This window comes from Mirounga angustirostris, unplaced genomic scaffold (genome assembly GCF_029215605.1).
Source record: "Mirounga angustirostris isolate CCGP_5_RB_7025 unplaced genomic scaffold, mMirAng1.0.hap1 SCAF_7, whole genome shotgun sequence".
NCBI classification, from domain to species: domain Eukaryota; kingdom Metazoa; phylum Chordata; class Mammalia; order Carnivora; family Phocidae; genus Mirounga; species Mirounga angustirostris.
The window spans coordinates 84,850,958-84,873,415 of record NW_026991715.1 but is presented as its reverse complement, the minus strand read 5'-3'; the positions used below and the strand labels follow the sequence as shown (position 1 = coordinate 84,873,415).

The 22,458-nt window shown below is 35.9% G+C and overlaps 1 protein-coding gene across 4 annotated transcripts in view; it reads left to right on the top strand.

The window, feature by feature from the left end:
• FBXL17 (F-box and leucine rich repeat protein 17) overlaps nt 1-22,458 on the top strand; it is a 515,189-nt gene that overhangs the window by 227,318 nt on the left and 265,413 nt on the right. The window contains exon 7 of one of the 4 annotated variants that reach the window (XR_010413178.1): nt 17,358-17,460. The exons of the other annotated variants lie outside the window; for them this stretch is intronic. The gene's annotated coding sequence lies outside the window, so the exon portion shown is untranslated. The remainder of the gene's footprint in view (nt 1-17,357; nt 17,461-22,458) is intronic. 4 annotated transcript variants of the gene reach the window in all.

Genomic DNA, 22,458 nt, shown 5'->3' with positions numbered 1-22,458 from the left:
CATGAAGGGCAAATTATTAATTGTGAAGGGCAAAAGGTACCTTTGCAGTGGTGAAATCCAGCAGATTCTACCTTAATCAAGTGATAAATCATTACTACTAATAATGGGGAAAAGGGACATTATTTGCCTTCAGATATGATCCTTTGAGAAGTACAAATCTCCTATTGTATTCATTTCAACAATGCTTAATCTGGATTTAACCACAAAGTCATAATCAGACAAATCGAGAATGGGACATCCCATAAAACAATTGATATGGATTCTTAAAAAATGCGATATAATGAAAGGCAGGAGTAAAAGTTAAAGGAACATGACAATTAAATGTAATGCATGATCATTTGATCCTGGATTGAAAAAACATCTGTTAAGAACATGATTGGGACAAATGGAGATAGCTGTATTAGAAGAAAAATGATTGTATCAAAGTTAAATTTCTTGAGTGTGATAGGATATCGTTACTTAATAGGAGAATGTCCTAGTTCTTAGGAGATATATGTTGAAGTATTTATAGATAAAATGTTTTGATGTTTCAAATTTACTTTTAAATGATTCTGCAGAGGAAAAAAATGTATTTTGAGAGTGCAATAGAGCAAATGTGGTGAAATGTTAACAACTGACAAATCTAGGTGAAAGGTTCATAGGTATACATTCTATTCTTTCTTCTTTTCAGCATGTTTGAAATTTTTCAAAAGTAAAAGCCAATATCAAACAAATAAGCTTCACATCCCTAATTAAAAGTTAAGGGGCATGGGATCAGGGGAAATCTCCCAAGCGTTCCCTGCATTGGACTTCTATGCATTGGACTTAGGAGCAGAAAAATAAAGTATTGAGGATTTTTTTTTTAAAGATTTTATTTATTTATTTGACAGAGAAAGACACACAGAGAGAGGGAACACAAGCAGGGGGAGTGGGAGAGGGAGAAGCAGGCTTCCCACGGAGCAGGGAGCCCAATGCGGGGCTCGATCCCAGGACCCTGGGACCATGACCTGAGCCGGAGACGCTTAACGACTGAGTCACCCAGGCGCCCCGAGGATTATTTTTAAGACATAAGTCATATGGCACATGAAAAAACACTTAGAGAATACAGGATATGTTAAAGTTAGGGCTTTTTTTCTCATTATAATAAATTAATGGATAATTAACTTGGACTTAGTATGACAAGAAATGACTATGACTTCCTGAAAGTACAGAATATGGACTGTGATTAGCATCTATTACTAACCCTGGTGGGATGGTATTTGGAATGCAAAGCTGCAGCCACCATCATGGATTATCCAGTGTCAAGGGTAAGAAATGAAGCTAGAACCAGAGCCCAGCTCTTTTATGCTTAACACATGCTTGACACACTTCAAAGTGGAAAAAATTTGTAGCTAAGACATACTCCAAATGCCAGTTTCTCTTAATGTTTACATGTAATGATAATTTATGTTTAATTGCTTATTTAGTTGTTCTATTTTGACTATTTAATGAAAGTCTGCTCCTCCTCCATCAAAGCCTATAGAATGTACATCATTAAATGACTTGCTCCAAGGCAAAGGTAGGTTCAGCATGGTGCTGGACCCTCTAACTCAGCAGTTCTTCATTTCAGTGTGCCTTCAGTGGACCTCCCTCAGAGAATTTGTTCGAATGTTTAAATGAGATCATGTCTGTGAAAAGGCTAGAGAAATTAAAATGTTTATTCCATACATAATTCGGGTATTTTAAATGGAATGTTTACTTTGAAGGCTATAAGGACAATGAATCAGATAAACATCCTACCCTCGGAATTTATAGGTTTTTGAATGAGATATAGTATGTTTACAAATCATGGTTATCCTACAAGCTGCACTGTGGTACATGCCACAAAACCATGGTGCTAAGAGACCAGGCTTTGAAGTCGCATAAGTTGAACCTGTCATTTACTGTGTGACCTTGACAAAGTGACCTGAGTCTTGGTTTTATCATGAGCAAAATGAGAAACTCCCGCTTTGCTTATGAGTCATGAGGAGTGATAATGTCTTAACATAGCACAGTGACTGACTCATAGTTAGCACTTCATAGGTAATAATAATAATAATAATGATATCTTTGTGGCCCTTGTTCAGCATTCTTTATTTTCTCCAGAACCTATGGCACCAAGTGCCACTTGATAGCAACTCTCAGAATTACATGTGTTAATGTGGAGTATGAAATCACTTGACTGTTGTGCCCTTTGAAACCTCCCTGAGAAATTAATGTGTAGTCTTTGTGGGTACTTATTTATCCATTTTATTTTGTATATTTGGATGGTTTCCAGTTTTAGGCTATTGTGAGCAGTGTTGCTCATGTGAATGTTCTCATGCATGTCTCCCAAGCTCATGTACAAAAGTTTCTTGAGGGCATATACTAGGAGCAGAAGAGGTGAATTGTAAGATTGTGCATGTTTCACTTCCCAATGGGATGCCAAACTGTTTTCCAAAGTGGCTGAATAAATTTACACTCAAAGCAGCAGTGGATGAGCGTCCCTTGGCCCCATATTCTCACACATGCTTGTGGGACCAGCTTCTTAATTACTGCTCAAACTAGTGAGGTTTAAAAAGAAATCTCATTGTAGTTTAATTCGCATTTTCTGGGTTATATAGCATGCTTTTCAATTTACTTAGGTCTTTTTTTTATGTCTTACAATGAGATTTGATAATTTTTCCTCATCAAGAGCTAGTACATATTTTGTTAATTATTCCTAGATATGGCATTGCTGTTGTAAATGGCATTTTTTTAAAGCTTTTTTTTTTTTTAAAGATTTTATTTATCTATTTGAGAGAGAGAATGAGAGAGAGAGAGAGCACAAGAAGGGGGAGGGTCAGAAGGAGAAGCAGACTCCCTGCTAAACAGGGAGCCCGATGTGGGACTCGATTCTGGGACTCCAGGATCATGACCTGAGCCGAAGGCAGTCACTTAACCAACTGAGCCACCCAGGCGCCCTGTGAATGGCATTTAAAAAAAAAAGTTTTCTCTTACTGGTATACAGAAATAACAGTGGACTTTTTAATGTTGATTTTCATATCTGATAACTTTGCTATCATTTTTTTATTAATTTATCTCTAAATTCTTTGGTGTTTTCTACATAGACAGTTGCAACATTTGTAAATTATGGCAGTTTTGTTTCTTATCTATTGCTATGTAACTCTTTTTGCTTTAGGCTTTGTTATTAGGATCTTACAAGTTTAGAATTTCTATATTTTTCTGTTGAGAATGTTTTATTATTCTATCATGACCCTCTTTTTATCTATTAATTCTTTTGACTTCAGGTAGTCTTTTGTCTGATATTAATATAGCTCATTGGCTTTCTTTTAAGGAGTTTAATTTTAGCTGCTGAGTTTCATCCATTTGCATTTATGTGACTTCTAATGTAGATCTTTTTTAACTTACAGTGGAGTTATTTCCCAATAAGCCCATCTTAAGATGAATTTATACTATGTTGAAAATGCATCTGGGGAACCCTGGGTGTCTCAGTCGGTTAAACCTCTCATTCTTGGTTTTTGGCTCAGGTCATGATCTCAGGGTCTCATGGAGTTGGGCTCCTTGCTCAACACAGAGTCTGCTTGAGATTCTCTCTCTCCCCCTCCCCGACCTTCCCTTGGCTCGAACATGCGCTCTCTCTCTCTCTCAAATAAATAAATAAATCTTTAAAAAGAAAAGAATGCTTAAAAAATGTATTTAATAAACCTAACCTACTAAATATCATAGCCAAGCCTACCTTAAATGTGCTCATAACATTCACATTAGCCTACAGTTGGGCAAAATCATCTAACAAAAGGACTATTTTATAATAAAGTGTTGAACCCTTCATGTAATTCATTGAATAGTGTACTGAAAGTGAAAAAAAGAATGGCTGTATGGTAGAGAGTCGTTGTAATTGTATGGGTTGTTTACCCTCGTGATCATGTGACTGACTGAGAGCTGTGGTTGCCACTGCCCAGCATCAGGATAGAGTGTCAGAGCCCACCTCACTAGCCTGGGAAAAGATCAAAATTCTAAATTTGAAGTGTGGTTTCTACTAGATGGGCATTGCTTTCACACCACTGTAAAGTTGAAAAATCATAAACTATTTTAGCCAAGGACTGTCCATATATTGGATTTTTTTGACCAAGTTATTTTATTTTTTATTTATTTCACTCTCCCAACCTTTCTGCCCATTCCCCTTACCTTCTTTTGGATTCACTGACATTTATTTTTTCTGTGTTTGTTCTTTAATGGTTACCATGCCTATTTTATTTTATTTTATTTTATTTTATTTTATTTTATAAATTTATTTGAGAGAGAGAGAGAGAAAGAAAGAGCACACACAGTGGGAAGAGGCAGAGGGAGGGAATCTTCTGGCAGGCTCCCCAGTGAGTGCAGAGCCCACCATGGAGCTCAGTCCCAGGACCATGAGATCATGACCTGAGCTGAAACCAAGAGTTAAACACTCAACCAGTTGAGCCAGCCAAATGCCCCTATCATGCCTATTTTAATATGTATACTTAACAAGGTATAAAGGTAGTCATTATGTACAAACTTACCTTTCCCTTCTTGTGTCAGAAATTGTTTTATACATATGATGCTTATTTAATCTTACCCATATATTTACTAGTATTTTCCATTACCCTTTCTTCTTGCATTTCTGCCCTTCTGTCTGGGATCATTTTCCTTCCTCCTCCAAGGTGTTCTTGAGAATTTCCTTGGATGAGAGGCTCTTTTAGTTTTTGTTCTTTTGAATATATCTTTACTTTTTCATTTTTCTTTTGGAAAATAGTTTGGCTGAGTGTTGAATTCTAGTTTACAAATTATTTTCTTTCATGTCAATAAAGATTATTTTAGTGCCTTCTGGCATTCTTTATTGCTATTAAGAAGTCATTTTAAGTCTAATATTCCTTTATAGATGATCAGTCTTTACATTCTGGCAGGTTTGAACATCTCTTTGTCTTTCATATAGGATGGTTTCATGATGTATTGAGGTATGGATTTCTCTTTATTATGCTTGCAATTCATTGGGCTCTTTAAGTCTCATCAGTTCTCAAACACCTTTGCCATTATCTCTTTGAAAATTTTCACTTTCCCATATGCTGTGTGTTCTTCTGGAATTTTAATTATATATGTGTTGCTTCCTCCTATTTAACTCCTCCATTCTCTTTACCTATCCTTGTTTTCATCTCTTTATTTGTCTGTGCTCCATTCTGGGTAATTTCCTCAGACCTATTTTGAACTACTTTGGTCTTGATTTTGATTGTCTCTAAATTATAAAAAACTATAGTGAAGGCAATTGAGATTTAGTATTATATTCAGTAAAAATTTTAGGCATGAAAGGGAATTAACTTGCTCTTCTCACCATAACTTACTCCAGTAAATAAACACATGGTCCTATAGAAAAATGAAAAAAATTACATTTCTGGGGTGCCTGGGTAGCACAGTTGGTTAAGCATCTGCCTTCGGCTCAGGTCATTATTCCAGGGTCCTGGGATCAAGCCCCGGGTCGGGCTCCCTGCTCAGCGGGGAGTCTGCTTCTCTCTCTCCTTCTGCCTTTCCCCCCTGCTCGTTCTCTCTCTCTCTAATAAATAAATAAATAAAATCTTTTTAAAATTACATTTCATACATAAATAATTATGTGGATTGATATTTATATTTATTGTATCTAAAAATATTTTCTGCTTTAACAGAAATGTCCTATGTCACTTTTTTTTTTTTTTTATTTAAGAGAGGGAGAGAGAGTGAGTTTGGTGGAAGTCGTAGAGGGAGGAGAGAGAGAATCCCAAGCTTAATCTCACAACCCTGAGAGGATGATCTGAGCTGAAATCAAGAGTCATGTGCTTAACCAACTGAGCCACCCAGGTGCCTCAAATGTCATTTTTTAATTTGAAAAGAAAGTCAAGTGCTTTTATTTTCTGAGATATATTTTAACAAATTTAGTTAGAACCAGGGCTAACTTCAAGGGATATATTTTTTTTCTTTTTTGCATCTTTTACCTTTTGTGTATCATCTGTATCAAATTCTTCTAAAGTGAGTTTAAAAGAAATCTCTTATTTTTTAAAGTCCTACTCCAGCTCGAGGTAGGTGCATTTTATACATTTTTCTTCATCTTTTTTCTTCTCATCATCAATCAGAAGTTTCTTTTTTTTAATCAGAAGTTTCAATGACGGGCACCTGGGTGGCTCAGATGGTTAAGCGTCTGCCTTCGGCTCAGATCATGGTCCCAGGGTCCTGGGATCGAGTCCCGCATCGGGCTCCCTGCTCCTTGGGAGCCTGCTTCTCCCTCTGCCTCTCTCTCTCTCTCTGTCTCTCTTGAATAAATAAATAAAATCTTTAAAAAAAAAAAAAAGAAGTTTCAATGACTATTTTATAGGAAAGTGGTTGTGTCAAATAATTTCTTAGTATTAGTCATTTAATTAGTCATTTAAATTAGTCATTTACTAAATTAGTCATTTAATAAGTATTTATTAAATAAATGTATTACAATTAATTGATTTGATTCACTATCATTACACCAATAAACCTTAACCATCTTATTAAAACTGAAAACACTTACGTTTAGTTGAATTTGAGTTGCTGAATAATTTGACATTCCCTTTAAAAATTCAATTAAATTTCAAGAAGGTACATAATGAACAAAACAGAAAGGTCCTTTAAAAGAAATAAGAACCATGGCCATAGATTTTATTTTAAGGAAAGTTCTTTGAAAAGGAGAAAAAACTTTAAAATAACAGCACTATAATTACACATTGTTAAAAGTTGTATAAAAGTATATACATACTATTTAGAAGACAGAAATAAGCCTTCAAAAGTGTAAATAGTTAATAATGCCAAAAAGGAATATCTGTAAAAAATATAAGCTCCATAAAACACAAATGAAAAATATGATTTCATAAATTATGAATGTATCTTATTTTGGAAAGATAAGAATGTATTTTTTTTTTTCCTCTGAGATGAAAGGTCATCAAAATTATGTTCCTGCCAGTTTTCTCTAAGCACAATATTTTCAACTGATGGTTTGGTGAAGGAGAACAGGGGCAGGATGAGAGAGGAGGTTGTTGCGTTAGCAGATTCTTATTCTGTTCCCAGTTCATGCTTCATGTGGAAACCTGAGTTCTTAATTGTTCTTCTGGCCTTTGCTAGACAGGATCTCTTCTTTTCTGTTTGAATCTGTGTAGGGGTCTGTAGCCTACATGACCAGTGCACTCACCCAGGACCCAGCTTTTCTGAATTTGTATCTCGTCGTCTTATGGGGAAATTTTACATAGATCTTTGATTGATGGCATAAACCACGTAACTCAAGTCTTTAAGGTTTTTGAAGCTTAAAAACCAGGTCATTGCAACTCAAAAGCCTGGGTTTATGAAACTCAAAGAAGGGATGTCTGGGTGGCTCAGTTGGTTCAGCGCCTGCCTTCAGCTCAGGTCATGATCCCAGCGTCCTGGGATCGAGTCCTGTGTCAGGCTCCTTGATCAGCAGGGAGCCTGTTTCTCCCTCTGCCTGCCGCTCCCCCTGCTTGTGCACGCTCTCTCTCTCTCTCTCTGATCTCTCTGATAAATAAAATCTTTAATTAAAAAAAAAGAAACTCAAGGAAGGGTTTGATTCTTGTTTTCCTAAGATTCCTTTTCCAAAACCCTGAGGTGTATTATCCTAGCCACTTGGACTAGGGGAAGAGACATGGCATACCAGGACCTGAGCTGGAAGGGAGAAACTTGTTATGTCCTACTACAGTGATAATGAAACAGAAAGTAACTCCAGAGTTAATTTAGAGGCATGAATTAAAATAATCCTCATTTAAATATTTTTTATGCTAAAGAGTGACAATTTAATTCAGATTATAAGGTTCTGCTTGGGTGATGAGAGGCTTAATAGCTTATGCTTACTAATAGTATCTTTGTACATTTCTCTATCAGTCTCGATAGTGATTGTCTCTAAATTATAAAGTTTTGTTTTTTAGGCAACAGGGATAATAGTGCTATATTCTATAAGGGTTCTTTCTCTGTCCTTCAGAAAGGCCCTTTGGCAACTAACTGAGGCACCTGAAGTTCTAATTTCAAATAAGTTTAAAACTAACCTTTCTGTTGTTTAGAATAATTCTCTTTATTTAATAATTCACTTTCTTTATTTGCAAAACTCAGGCTAAAGACATAACCTCTTTCATATCCTTGACTTCTGCACAGTAATAAACATTGTAAGACGCTTTTTAACATTTGTGTTAGTAAATGAAAGTGATTGGAGAATGAAGGAAATTGGTGAGTTAGTGTGAGTTTAATGTAGTATGTGCTTAACGAGGGAAGTTTTTAAGTAGGCTGGTCTGGTGAGGTGATAAAATGTAATTTGTCTTGACCTATCTGACATTGGATTATACGAACTTCAAAGTTCTGTCTCGCGCTAACAGTTCTGAGAGTGGGGATCTGAGATGTTGGTGTCCTTGAAGTATAGAGTTCCGCTTGTTGCCACGTGATCCCTACTCATTTACTTCTATGAAGTTGATTGTTTTGTTCTTGATGTATTTATTCTACAAGTACTTCTTAATGTACAGTGACAGAAGTAGAAAATGATCTGTCAAGTAAACTTAATGCACACGTTTTAAGTCACAAATTATGTTTCTCAATTCATCACTGGCAAGTGCCATAACTAGAATACATCAAAGTATATGGAAAATTGGGTCCTGTTTTACCATTAAAAAAAAAAAAAAGCTTTGTGAAACTCTGATAATGAAGCAACTGTTTTCTCTGTTTCATGCCATTAATATCTTGGTTCTGTGGGTTTGGACTGAAAGTACATAATTCTAAAACAATGTGTTTAAAATGTTATTGTGCTTCTCTATTGCATTTGCATTTTTAAATATAGAAAAGTTTGCAAAATTATCAGTCTGTGAGTCTAACCAGAGTACTTGAATATTAAACATGTTTATTTTCAATATATATGGAGATTCAGTCATGAACCCTATTTTACTAGTTTCTCCAGGTAAAATAGGCCAACTAAAAGATTTTGTCAGTTTCAGTCCTATTATGATTTAATTTAGTTTGAGAATTTCTGTAGATTATATATGTTAAAGAAGTTTCTGATAAGAAAAAGTATGCAAAATCTATTAGACATACTGTATGAGCAATGTTATGAAATAGTTTAAAATATATTGGCAGTACAGAATTACTAGGTACAGTTTTTTGCCTACAGCAATTGACTATCAAATGATTAGAAATGTTGGAATGCTTGGTATATCTTTGAAAGAGAAATCTGCGAAAGTCTGTATCTACCCTTGGCAAGTTGCCAAATCCATGTACTATGCCATTTTAATATAATTTTATTCTCATATCAGATTTTTAAATATTTTTAGCTGTGGGAAATTGCTTTCTCCAGTTGACAAATTATTAAATGAGGGCTTTTTCATGTTAGAAATAATTCCAGTATATTTATATTGGTCCATGAGAGTACATAAATTTAAGCCAAATAATTTAATGTTTATCATATCATTTTAGGTTCATGTAGGATTAGCTCATTAAACACCTTTTAAGAATCACCTTCCCTCATTGCACATGCATTAACTCTTTGAGGGCATTGGGGTATAATCAAATGTACTAGGTTACATTAATCTAATGATATAGTCAGTTTCCTTTTTTGAGAAATGGCTCAAGTAAAATAACTTTTATTTAACTTTTGATTCTTTTCAATTTGGTCTAAGTGTATAGGAAATACCAAAGAATTATAAAACCAAAGAGAGGGTTCCAAAGGTATCACACATCCTTGGTTCTACTATCATTTTAGAAACATGAGTTGCTAGTTGATTTTTTTTAAGATTTTATTTATTTATTTTAGAGAGAGAGAGCAAGAGCACAAGTGGGGTGAGGAGTAGAGGGAGAGGGAGAAGCAGAGACCCCGCTGAGCAGGGAGCCCGACGTGGGGCTTGATCCCAGGACCCTGAGATTGTGACCTGAGCCGCAATCAAGTCAGACACTTACCCGACTGAGCCACCTATGTGCCCATCTAGTCAGTTTTTTTAAAGCTGAAAGTGAAAAGCTGTTACATTTCTCTATAATTTTTCAGTGTTAAGTTCTTTCCATTACCTCAGATTTTTTAAAAATCAAGATTTCTTTACCAGCTTCCTGGGACACAAATGAAAAAATTAAAGAATATAAATTTTATTTTTCCTGCCCAGATGGAGTCTTCTCACAATTTCGCATGGAGACAAATTGCTGAAGTGCACCCATAGGCAGGATGGGTATCCATCTAAGAAGGCAGCTGTACATATTTTGTTTTCATGAGAAATGTAAGGTCACAGGTGTAAAGAGCAGTAGAAACCCCTTCACTTCAGTTAAGGGGCTCAATGAAGGTTTTTAGGATGTGATTTTGTTAGGGCTGTTGGGCTTCAAAATATATTTAAATATTCACATATATGAATGAGGATGGAAGGATTTTTTGATGTAGACATTAGTAAAAGCAGAGGCAGGAAAGAGCAGGTTACAGTCAGAAGACCAAGTATTCCATAATGACTGAATGTCGTTGGAAGTCTGGGCATGAAGAGATTCCTGCTGTGGAACTTGAGATTCTTTATAAAATTCTGTAGCAATGAATAAATACATTAATAGCATATTCTTCTTACGAATATGTGAATACCCTTTTTCTGATAAAACACATTAGTAGTCCATATTCATTTATTAAAGAATATATTTAATACCTCAATAATTCTACGTGGTGCTACCTGTAATGTCAGAAATTTCTTCTTTTAGCATTGAAATTCATCATGTAAGGACTTTTTACAGTTAAAAGAAATCTTGCCACAATTCCTTATCAACATATTTATTTTTCCTGTGGTTTTCCTTGTTTCCAATTAGTTTTTAAATGCAGTGATTCGTATTACTTATGTAGGCTCCGGCGGGGGGGACATCAGTTAACAAATTGGTATTTATTTATAAACAGCATTTTTTGGACAGAGGTGCTCTTGTGAATGCTGGTGAACTGCTGCTTTGAGTTGATTTAAGGAAATAATAAGGAGCATCTGGAAATCCAAGCCCAACTGATTTACCATTTACTGTATCATTTTGGGTCTGTACAGATTTAACTCATTAAACACCTTTTAAAAACTTCCTTTTGCTGGAAGTAGAGTGGGAAAAAATTCCCTAAACAGTCTTTGAAAAATTACTGTTTGCAAAAAAGATTACCAGGGAAGCAAAACATTGAATTCAAAATAATTATAATTAGAGTGTAGCCTCTTATAGTTTCTGAAGTGCCGGTGCTAAAAATGATATGAATAGAGGGGGAGAATATTTTAAGTGTAGACAAGTTAATGCCAAGTAAAATGAGTTAGAATGTGTTTGTGTTTTTGTGTTTGTGTCTGCTTATCTTACTCTTCCTGCTAGCACTTGAAACGTAGGCTTTTATGTGCCAGACATTTAAAGATTAAATGTAACAGTCTCCACTCCGGAGGAGACATTCTAGTAGGAGAAACAAACTTTTAAACAAGTAAGTTAAAGTGCGTGAATTAAACAGAAAATATAGAGTTATGTGAAAGGTATACCAGAGAGCGGGTGAGTCAACTCAGCCAGGGGTGGGAGTGGTGAGGTCAGAAATGCTTCATAGAAGTGTGATTCCCAGGCACTAAATGCTTCACAGAGGTGTGATGTCTTGAAGGATGAGAGGGATTTTCTTATTTCCCCAGAGGAGTGCAGTATCCATGTGGGCGGGCCTGGAGACATAAAACAACATATAGTCTGATACTGCTAGAAGGTCTGGTTTGAGAGTGAAGGAGTAGAAAGTGATTGTGGAGAAGCAAACAAGGATCAAGTAGGTCATGTAGTGACTTGGATGCCAAACTGAGGTATTTGGAGATTCCTTCCTCATTGCCTTTAGATTAATCAGGGGAGTAACCTGATCAGATCTGCTTTTAGAAATAGAACTCATATTATGTATGGAAGGAGAAAAGTGATTGGAAAGAGAAAAGATCAGTGCCCTTTTATCAGTGAAAAAAATATTGATTGGTTCCTACAGTGGCCTGAGCATGGTACGAAACTGGGGTTACAGAGCAAAGAAAACCTGGCCTGACCGTGTTCACAGAATAGCTGGCAAACAGGCATTTCAACAAACTAGAATATAGTGAGGAGAGGTCTCTAGTCAGAGCAGTCGTTTTGACAAAAGGAAAAGGAATGCGAGAAACTTCCAGGTCTTTGTGTGTGGCGGGGTAGTGGGTCAGGGGAGGGAATCCAAAGATGGTTTACACTGGACCTCAGACCCGAAAGCTGAGAGTAATTTTGTGAATCTCCTTCACAAAATGCTTCTGCCAGGTAAATAAGCCATTCTGAGCAGACAGAGTTAGACCATAGAAGGGAATGTCATGTATGGAGGAATAGAGATAGTTCACTGATACTAGAGCATAAAGGGTAGGAGATGAAACAAGAAAAGTATTCAGGGGCCACCGTGAAGAAAACTCTTAAGTTGGAGGAGTGATATCATCACATTTCCATGTTAGGACAAATAGGATCAGGATTCAGGATCATTGATGTAGGGAGACAATTTGGGTGGTCCAGGCAAGAGATGACGATGACTAGACTTAAGGCAGGGATAGGGAAAGTATTAGGGGAATACATTAAAAAATTAGGAGATGGAATTAATGAATTTTGGCATATGGTTTGATGTGGGGAGGGAGAAAATGGATGACTCAAGTTTCTTATGTATGTAATTGAGTAGTGCCACTTATTCACTGAATAAGGTAGGGTATCCTTGAGTTTATATCTACTTGGCTATTGAATTTAGGGAGTAGAACTTGAGAAAGAAATCTGAGTCAGGTATTAGGAGATGTCAGTATTCAGTGGCTCTTAAAGCCTTGGGTGTGGATGTGCTCTCTCAAGATTACTAGAGTATAAGTTTCCAGATATAACCTCAATGAATACCGTTGGTTAAGGAGTGGGCAGAGGAACCCGAAGCCCAAGAGAAAATGAAAAGGGGAATCAGAAAAATAGGCAAGTTGTTACTTGAAACCAAAGGAAGAGAAAATTTCAAGAAGGAGGTGAGCATGCTTCAGTGATAGTTATGAAGTTGAGGACTGAGGAAAGACCTTTGGATTTAGCATTTAGGAGGATCTTGCTGATTCTAGTGAAAGCGGTTTTAGCAAAGAAGTTGAGGGGGAAGACAAAACCCAGATTATAGTGGATCAAGGAGTTTTATTTACTTTTTTAAGGTGGGTGACACTTGAATATGTTTATTAGCAGCTGAGGTGAAGGAGATAAGAGGATGAGAGAGATACAGGTGAAGGGGGGGATTCATGGAGCAAGGTCTAAGAGGAATTCAAGGGGCCTGGTTAGGAATAAGGGAATATCAAGATGAATTAATTTTGAGGAGAGAGAGAGAGATACTGTCTACCTCTGAGAATAGAGGGTGGGTGCTGATTAAACACTTGTAGATTTTACGGAGTATAAGAAATTGAAAGAGTGCAACTTGATGGCCCCTAATGGTTCTTTGAAGCCAGACAAGTTCTGAGATGAAAGCCTGAGGCAAGGAAGGAGTTGGGTGGGCCCCTTGGTACAGGAGCTAACATTTGGAAGAGCTGCTGTGGCAGAGGGAGTTGACCAGCAGAATGTAGAATTGCTGAGTGGTTGTGAGAGCTTGCAGACCATAAATTTGTAGCGGCACCAGGCCACATGATTGTTGTATTTCCTCCAGCAGAACTCAGCAGCCCAGTTACGAAAACTCAAAAAATGTTGATTGAAACTGAATCTGGAGATGCTGTGAACCAAGGATGGTATAAGACAGCTATCAAATTCCATGAATTCAGATTTGTAGATTTCAGAATAGACCGAATAATTCTGTGAATTCTAAAATTAACAAATGCTGTATGTTGGGTCTTAAGTGGACATAATTTGTTTCCTGTTTAGTGTTTCTTATTCAGGAATATCCTCAGTTCCTTAAACACTGTTCATAATCACCACACATGTCATCCCCTGCCTCCCACAGTGATGTGATCTTAATTCTAAGTCCACTGCCTATTTTATGCCTGGAAGTTTCCTTATTTCGGTCAGATCATTTCATCTGAGTATTAAAGATTTCCAGATTGGTCATGTAAGAATACAAGTTTACTCCTTGATGAATGAGGTGCCACGAAGGAAGATAAATGCTTATTCCCAAATGAATTAGTAAATCTGAGGTACTTCTTACCTCAGAATCTAGCTCTTATGTGGCGCTCTCCATAAAACCTGTCCCAGGTTTATCTCCTCTTTGGATAGACAACCTGATCTCCTCTGCCTGCCTGTTCTTATAGCCTCTTTTCCTTACTTTGTCCATAGAGCAGTTATCACAGAATTTCATGCTTTTTCTATATATTTTTGAATTCCACGAATGCAAGGACTGTCTTACTCATCTCTGTATTTAATTCCAGTGTCTCCTTGTTGCCTGGCACAAATTAGACACTGAATCAGCAGTAAGTAAATAATAAAGGTATAAATAAAAAATAACAACAAATGCATGAATGGCTTATTACTTCTTCAGTGTAAAAGCATGAGTGGGAGAGAGGAAGAATAAAACTTTATTTGTGACTCTAACTTCTTTTTGCCTCTCCTCCCCACTGCTGTATCATCTGGTTTACTTTTGACCAATTCAAGAAGAGATGTTTACTTGTATGTTTAATATCAGGCCCAATTATTCTAGGTATTGGAATAGGAGAAAAGCATAAAATCTGTATAAAATCCAAAAGCCCAGACAGTCTTTTACCTAAATTACTGTTGGGCAAAAATTAAGAGTTTAAAATTTTCTCTTTTGTTCTCTATGCTTAAGTTCTATGGGTAATGCATAGTTCAAGCAAAGTCAATGAAAAATTAGTCAGACATATTACAGAGAAAAAGAAAATGGGAAGAAGTAAAGATTTTCTAAAAATGTCAGTCATTTGAGGTTTACAGTATGAAACATACTCTCTTTGCTTGACCTTGCTTTACTTTTGCTTATAAGACTGTGGCAATGAGCTAGAGTCTGTTTTTATAACTTTGGACAAATTACTGAACAGTATATTATCTTGCCAATAGTCTTATTGTCCTTTTGATTTAGAATCTTTAAATTATCTTTGGGGCTGCCTGGGTGGCTCAGTCAGTTAAGCGTCTGCCTTCGGCTCAGGTCATGATCCCAGGGGCCTGGGATCGAGCCCCGCATCGGGCTCCCTGCTCAGCAGAGAGTCTGCTTCTCCCTCTCCCTCTGCAGCTCCCCCTGCTTGCGCACTCGCATTCTCTCTGTCAAATAAATAAATAAAATCTTAAAAAAAAAATTTTTTTTAAATTAAAAAAAAAAATTATCTTTGTATCATGAAACCTCCTAGTCTTGAAAACTTTTATGGGAAGTTACAAAAAATAGGCACAAAGATTCTAGAAAAATAAGGCACCTTAAAAGTCAAGTAGGAAGCAGTTATAAATAGTTTTAATAGCTGTGGGGCTTTTATCTTAGAAGTTGTACTCAGTAGAGCATGTGATTCTTGATCTCAGGGTCGTGAGTTTGAACCCCACATTGGATATAGAGATTATTTAAAAATAAAATCTTAAAGTGTTGTACTCAAATTATCAATAAACGCAGTATAGATAGTGTATTTCTTAATAACTCACCTAATTTTCACCGGACCTAGAGTTAAATGTGATGCTCTTCTTTTTCCCATATTTGAAGTTTTACTTTGTTCAAGAGATATTGTATGAAATAAATGCATAAGTGGTCATGCTAGACTATTTATTATGAGGAAGAGGGGCACTGCTAAGATACGTGTCCAGAAATTTCGGTTGTCAAACTGATTTCATGACTTTCACTAGAAATAGATAATTCACAAGTATAGTGCATTTTATGAAGCAGATAATTGTCCGGCAGTGATAAGCTCTGGAATAATTAAATGCTCTCATCAGTGTGCAGTTATCGTCTATGGCAGCTTTTTCAAAAGTGGCATGCCACTTTATTCTCATGCATGATTACTAGCAGGTGATCATGCCAATTTTTAAAAACACAGAGGTTATTAGTGATGTTCCTGATTTTGTGAATGTGGGTGTTGGGGAGATAAGGAGCAACATGTCACAGTGTGGAGGCAAAGAGCAGGGAGAGGGCTTTTCCAGGTAATGCAAAAGGGAGAGCAGTGTCTGATCCTCATACCCCCCCTCCCCCCACAGCCTTAGGTTGCCAGTACGTGCTGTATGTCTCACGCAGATAACCAGTTTCCACAGAGTTAGAATGAAGTAAAATATACTTGTAAGAGAGTACACTGAATATACACTGAATTACATTTTAGGATGTTTCCATATTTCATGATTAACATGATTTTCATCATAGAGGAAATGTATTTACTTCATAGAGAATTTTAGTTAATGGCAACTTTTACAACACTATGGGTTAATATCTAATTTCTGATGACTCTATTTTTAAATTTTTATTATCCTTTAAAAAACTGGATGATATTATCTGATTATTAAAATGAGTTTCTTGGAACTGAAGTAAATGTTACCATACATATATGTATATGTATATAAAATTTTAAATTATAGTTTTAAAGTAATCAAAAAACTAAAACTGGATTTCAATCTCAACAATCCTGGATTCATTAATTTATCTTTTTTTTTTTTTTTTTGCTGTGTTAAGAAAAAGTAGGATGATCAAAACAAATTTTCAGATTAACTTAGAAATATGAGGGTCCCTCTGAGTTTAGACCACATACCTAATAATAGTCACTCCTAGAAAATTCTGTAATTACCCTCTAAATTTTCACTAGGTTGGGCTCTCTTCACAGTACAAATTTATTATAATTTTAATTTTTTTCCCTGAGGGATCAGTTTTATGTATTAGTATATATATTTTTTGGTATGAACGAAGTACTACCAAACACTACATTGTGCTTACATGAATTGGCTACAGTAGTTCTTAAAGCCACTACTTTGACCATAGTCTTTCATTCCATATTTCTTAACTTATCTCCATAATCCATTTTGAGTCAAGAAATACCATTGTTTAAACTTGATTGCAGCAGGGCGCCTGGGTGGCTCAGTTGGTTAAACTTGATTGCAGCATACCAAGAAACCTGTTACTGAAACTTGCTATCACTATAACTTAGTGGTTTTGAATTTGATATTTGAATACTTAATTTTTTCACATTTAGCAAGCTTAACATGCATTAGCCCATTTTCCTTTTTGTGAGAATGAATGAAACTTATTCAGAGGAAATGAACGATTTAAGAAACATTAATCAGTAGTAGTTTGAATTAGTTCTAGAATTAAGTTTATAAATAGATAAAAGAGGGTCTTTCCATTTTTAAATTTAAGAGGTTTAACTTATCTGCAATTTTTTTCTTTTACATACACACAACACACATATATACATATATTTTGAGATGAAAACAAAATGTTTTCTTCAAAAGTAATCCTACTTTTTTTCTCCCCTATGCTGAAACAGAAACCATTGTTGCTCATTGATGATTGAAATACCCCTTATCCTTGCCATGACTACAAAGACCTATGTTGGAGGTATTGACAACTGGATGGTGTCAGAGGACGAGGTGAATATTTTAGAACTTTCACTCCCTCTTTCCTGCTGCCTCCTAAAATATTCATCTAAAAAATTCCTTTTTGGGGGAGATCAGAGATGTTCAACTTTTTATATAGATTGATTAGAGAGGAAATAACTATCTTATCCTTCTACCCCGAGGCCTCTGTAAGCCCCAAATCTAAATTTGAAAAGAAAAGGGAATGCCAAATACAGATATCACATTTTGTTTTTTATTTATTACTTATTTATTTTTTAAGATTTTCTTTTTAAGCAATCTCTACACCCAACATGGGGCTCGAATTCACAGCCCTGAGATCAGGAGCCACACGCTACTCTGACTGAGCCAGCCAGGCACCCCCAAGATGTCACATTTTAAAGTAAAGATCCTTTTAGCCCCCTTTCTCTCTTTGGTTTTTCAGAATTTCATGTGTAGCCTAATTTCCTTACTGTTTACCTGGAAATAAATGTTTAGGAATATAAAGAATTGTGAAGGAGAATAGACAGTGGAGAATCTGATCTGTTCACTTCACTACTGATGAGTATTTAAGACATTAGTGGAGGATTGAATCTCTTACAAGCACAGTTTGAATCTCAAGGATGTGTAAAGTTAGCCAAGGCCATTTTCTCACCAAGGTCCAGATGCTTGCATAATCCTTACCCTTTGGAATATCAGGGTAATATTACCAGGAAAAACACCAGCACATTGTGCGTAAACTTCCCTTGACTCCTGCCTTCAGTCCTACTCATTGAAACCATCCCCTTTCAACATGAAGGAGCTGTCTCAAGGAGTGATTTCTGGGAGCCTTAGCTCTTCTCAGAAGCACCACCAGCTTTATGCTCTACAACTCTAGAACTATCCCAAATGAACAGATAAAAGCTGTTAGGGCAGTTATGTTAAACACACTGGTAAGATCTGTGGGTGCGCCTCCTCCCATCTGATTGACATCCCCAGTCCCCTTCTTTAATGAAATTGTGAAGCTGCCACTAAATATATGGAACATAATAGATAGGTGGTTGCTAACCTTTTTAAGTCTGTACGTCTCTGATCACAAAACATTATTTTGGACCATAAGAAATAGCAGTAATACTTTCTACCTGAACATATAATGAGAAAAAATTTATTTAGATGATGTTGTGATTGGTAAAATACAAATTAAACACTTTACTAAATTCATAGCAGCTTTTTTTTTGTTTGTTTTGTTTTTTGCTCAATAAGGAAGAGAAAGAAAAGGAAATGCAGTGTAGGCTTAACGTGGAACAGAAATGGAGGGTGAGGAATCAGGATCTGAGGATTTCTACAGAAGAACCTGCCAACCTGTGGGTGACTTTGGGAGCCAGGAGGCTGTTGGAATTAGGATAGGAAATCAATGGATACATGCATGTAGCACACATCTTCCACATATGTGTGAGTTTAAGATGGACTCCTTCATGGAGAGCTTCCAGTGTTTACTGTTGTTACAGTGTTAGTCCCCTGTGGTGCCTCTGCAGACACAGTGGTGCTTTTCTTTCTTTCTTTGTTTCTGTGTGTGTACTTTTCTTTTTATCACTATGCTGTGCCAGGCACTCCTTGGAAAAAGAACTCTGTTATTATCCCAGAAAGAGTGGCTACAGTTCAGATATGTGGTTTGAGGAAAAAGGGAGTTACTTGTTTTATTTGTCATTTTCTGAAATTACATCTGTTATTTTTAAAACCTATGAGTAAATGTACAAGTATGCCCCAGTTTAAGAAAACCTGATATCTTTAATTATAAACCTAAATATGAGGCAAAGTTATGATGAGATTATTTTCATTATAAAATGATTTCTTAAAACAAAGAAGAGGATTCCCTCTTTGGATCCCCTGATACATTTTCTGTTTTTGTTACCATATATATATATATTCATATATTCACATTCAGTGCTAATTTTGAGGGGTTTTTTTCCCCTCCCATATAATTTCCCTCAGTGGACCATTATGGTCATATAATAAGTACTAAAATTGTTTGCCATTGGACTTATCTTAAGAATTGCCTTTCATTGATTTTTGCCATTTTTGGAAAAAATGAAGCTAGATCTTTGGGCTTTTCTAAATAATGGTTATAAACCTTCAAAACAGCTAATAAGGACAGCCGATGTTCAGCCTCACTTTACTGGCAGTGCTTAAATTTGTAATATTAGAACATTAGAAGTGATTTAAAAATACAAATTCTTCCAAGTATATTGAGGTATTAGTGGGGTAACCAGTTATTGAGCACCTACTGTGGATTGGACCCCTGCTAAACCTTTTACAGATACCAACTCATTTGACTCTCATTTTAACTGCTAAGGAAAAGGGAACATAAAATTTTAAATACATTCAAGATTTTCAGCTTGTAAGAATTAGTTACAGAGTCCATGCTGAGATGTTTGACTCCAAAGCCGAAGCATTTTTAACTCTTTTCTTCTACCTTTTCTTTCCCTTCTTTTTATTTGCTACCTACAGATCACCCTCCTTTCCTTCCTTCCCTCTCACCTCTCCATTATCTTCTTCCTCTATTCCAACAAATCTCTTTATACTGTCTGGATTCCTGACATTGTGGTTGGCACTGGGTATTTAGTGTTGCTTACCCTCAGGGAGTTTAAAATTCAGTCTCCAGAATGGACTGCTCATTTGTACTCTGAATGAGTGAAAAAATGAATGAATGGAGAAAACAGCATAGAAACTTTAGATTTCTTTCATAACTCCAAACAGCTTATCATTGCTATTAGTAAATAAGACTAAATTGGCAGATAGAATTCAAATGCATAAACTATTAGGAAATATTTAATATAGCGTACTAAAATCTCAGTGGTGGCCACTTCCCTCAGGCATAGTACCATTTGGTGACCCCTCAAAGAAAGAGCCAAACTTAGGGACAGTCTGAAAGAGGAGAGTTCAGAGAGGAAATAGTTTATGGGAGAAGTTTAAATTTTACTTTAAAAATTTCAGAATTTTTAATGTTTTTTTTTTCTTCCAATCCTTTATTAGTAGTGCTTTTTAAATTGTAATTCAACACTTGTACGGTTTCACTAATGTTTGCCTCCATGTTCCTCCAGAATCTTTAGAGCAATCAAATTAATGACTAGATCGCTGCCAGATGTGCCTCTGAGTGGATATTTACCACAGTTTACTTAACCATTTCCATTTTCCTCTTTGAAGGGAAAATTTATTAATGTTATTTCTCATTTTTCCCTCTGCTAATAATACTGCAGGTAACCTCTTTATGCATAGAACATTCCTTTCTTTTGGTTCCATGTTTCTGTGCTGGGTTTGAGGCAAACTAATGCAGGATATCCAAATGGAGATGTTCTGTTCATATTTGGGATTATGGAGTGTTGGTGAGATCTGGTTAAGTAAACTTAAATGGTTTGTGGTGTGTTTACCCAAACTGTCCGGGGGAATCAGATTACTTTTTGTTTTGTAAGACCATTGTTATTAAACAGTTAAATGCTGTGTTTGTTAAAAGGAGGTAGGGGCACCTGGGTGGCTCAGTTGGTTGAGCGACTGCCTTCGGCTCAGGTCATGATCCTGGAGTCCTGGGATCGAGTCCCGCATCGGGCTCCCTGCTCGGCGGGGAGTCTGCTTCTCCCTCTGACCCTCCTCCCTCTCATGCTGTCTCTCATTCTCTCTCTCTCAAATAAATAAATAAAATCTTTAAAAAAAAAAAAAAAGGAGGTAATAATGAAAGTAAAGGTATTTTGTAGATCACTGTTTACTTGAGTGAAAGGCTACTGAAATGTAAACTTTTTAAACTTGCCAATCAAATCAGAAAGTCCCTCTTAAAGAGAAAACATTATTTATGTAAGTTTGAATATTTGTAATAAACACATGTTATATAAAGCAAAAAAGTTTATTCATTTATATAAAACACACCCAAAGAGGTGGGCCTGGCTGGCTCAGTCAGTAGAACATGCAACTCTTGATCTCAGGGTTGTGAGTTTGAGGCCCATGTAGGGTGCAGAGTTTACTTAAAACACACCCACCCACCCACCCACCCAAATAATATTCCTAGGTAAATTTTTAACTTTGGCTAATAACCATTAATAGGGTGTAAATATTAGTGTATTAAGTAATTAGGGCTTTCCATTATTTTGTATTTAATAATAGCACAGGGATTTCAGTCGAATGTGGTCATTGTTATCTGTATGTAAGAGATAATTTTAAGTTTTCAGAGCTGTGTGTGAATTGTTCATGTTTTTGCATTTCTTAAAAGGGACTACCTTTAGTCAAAGTTGATCTAAAATAATTCTTTTGGGAAAACATATGATTATGCTTCTAATAGAATACTGGCTTGAGTATGATTGTATGTGTAAATTTGTGTGCCAATTACTCTAAATAACTAAAATGATTTTATGAAAAAATCCCTAAAATTCAGCCTTGACACTTCTTGAGATAATTTTAGAAATTATCAGAGAAAACTAGAAGTTATAATGGAACCATAATTACTATAGTATATAATAATTAACGTTCATAATTATAACAAATACTATAATAATTCTTTCTTTCTTACTAACCAGTCTGTGTTCTAAGTTCCCTCTGTAGTAAGAATTTATATTTTGATGAAAATGTAGTCTCTTGCTGCTCTGAGAATGTAAGAGAATTCACAGTGGTGATTAGCTTGTAAGGAGTATATCCTCTCCTCACCACTTTTTTTCCTAATGGAATGTTTTATTAGGATTTTCCTTCAAAGGTGTGGGTTCTCATTATTAAAACCAGTAACGCCCATGTAAGTTGTCTTTTGATAGAAGCATCTGCCTCACTACAATGTTAAATCATTTATAGTCATCCTATTAATGAGGACTCTGGGGGTCTCTTCATTTGTGATTTTGGTACCTGTATCTTGGGCTGCTTGCAAATCCTTCACAAATCACACTTACAGCAAAATAATATTACCAAACAGTCATGGATTTATTTATAATAGAATTCAGAACTTCCAGTGGTGAATAGTCAAGGAAACACATTTATTATTTAAGATTCATTAGATGCTCAAGGAACCTTTTAATGTAACCA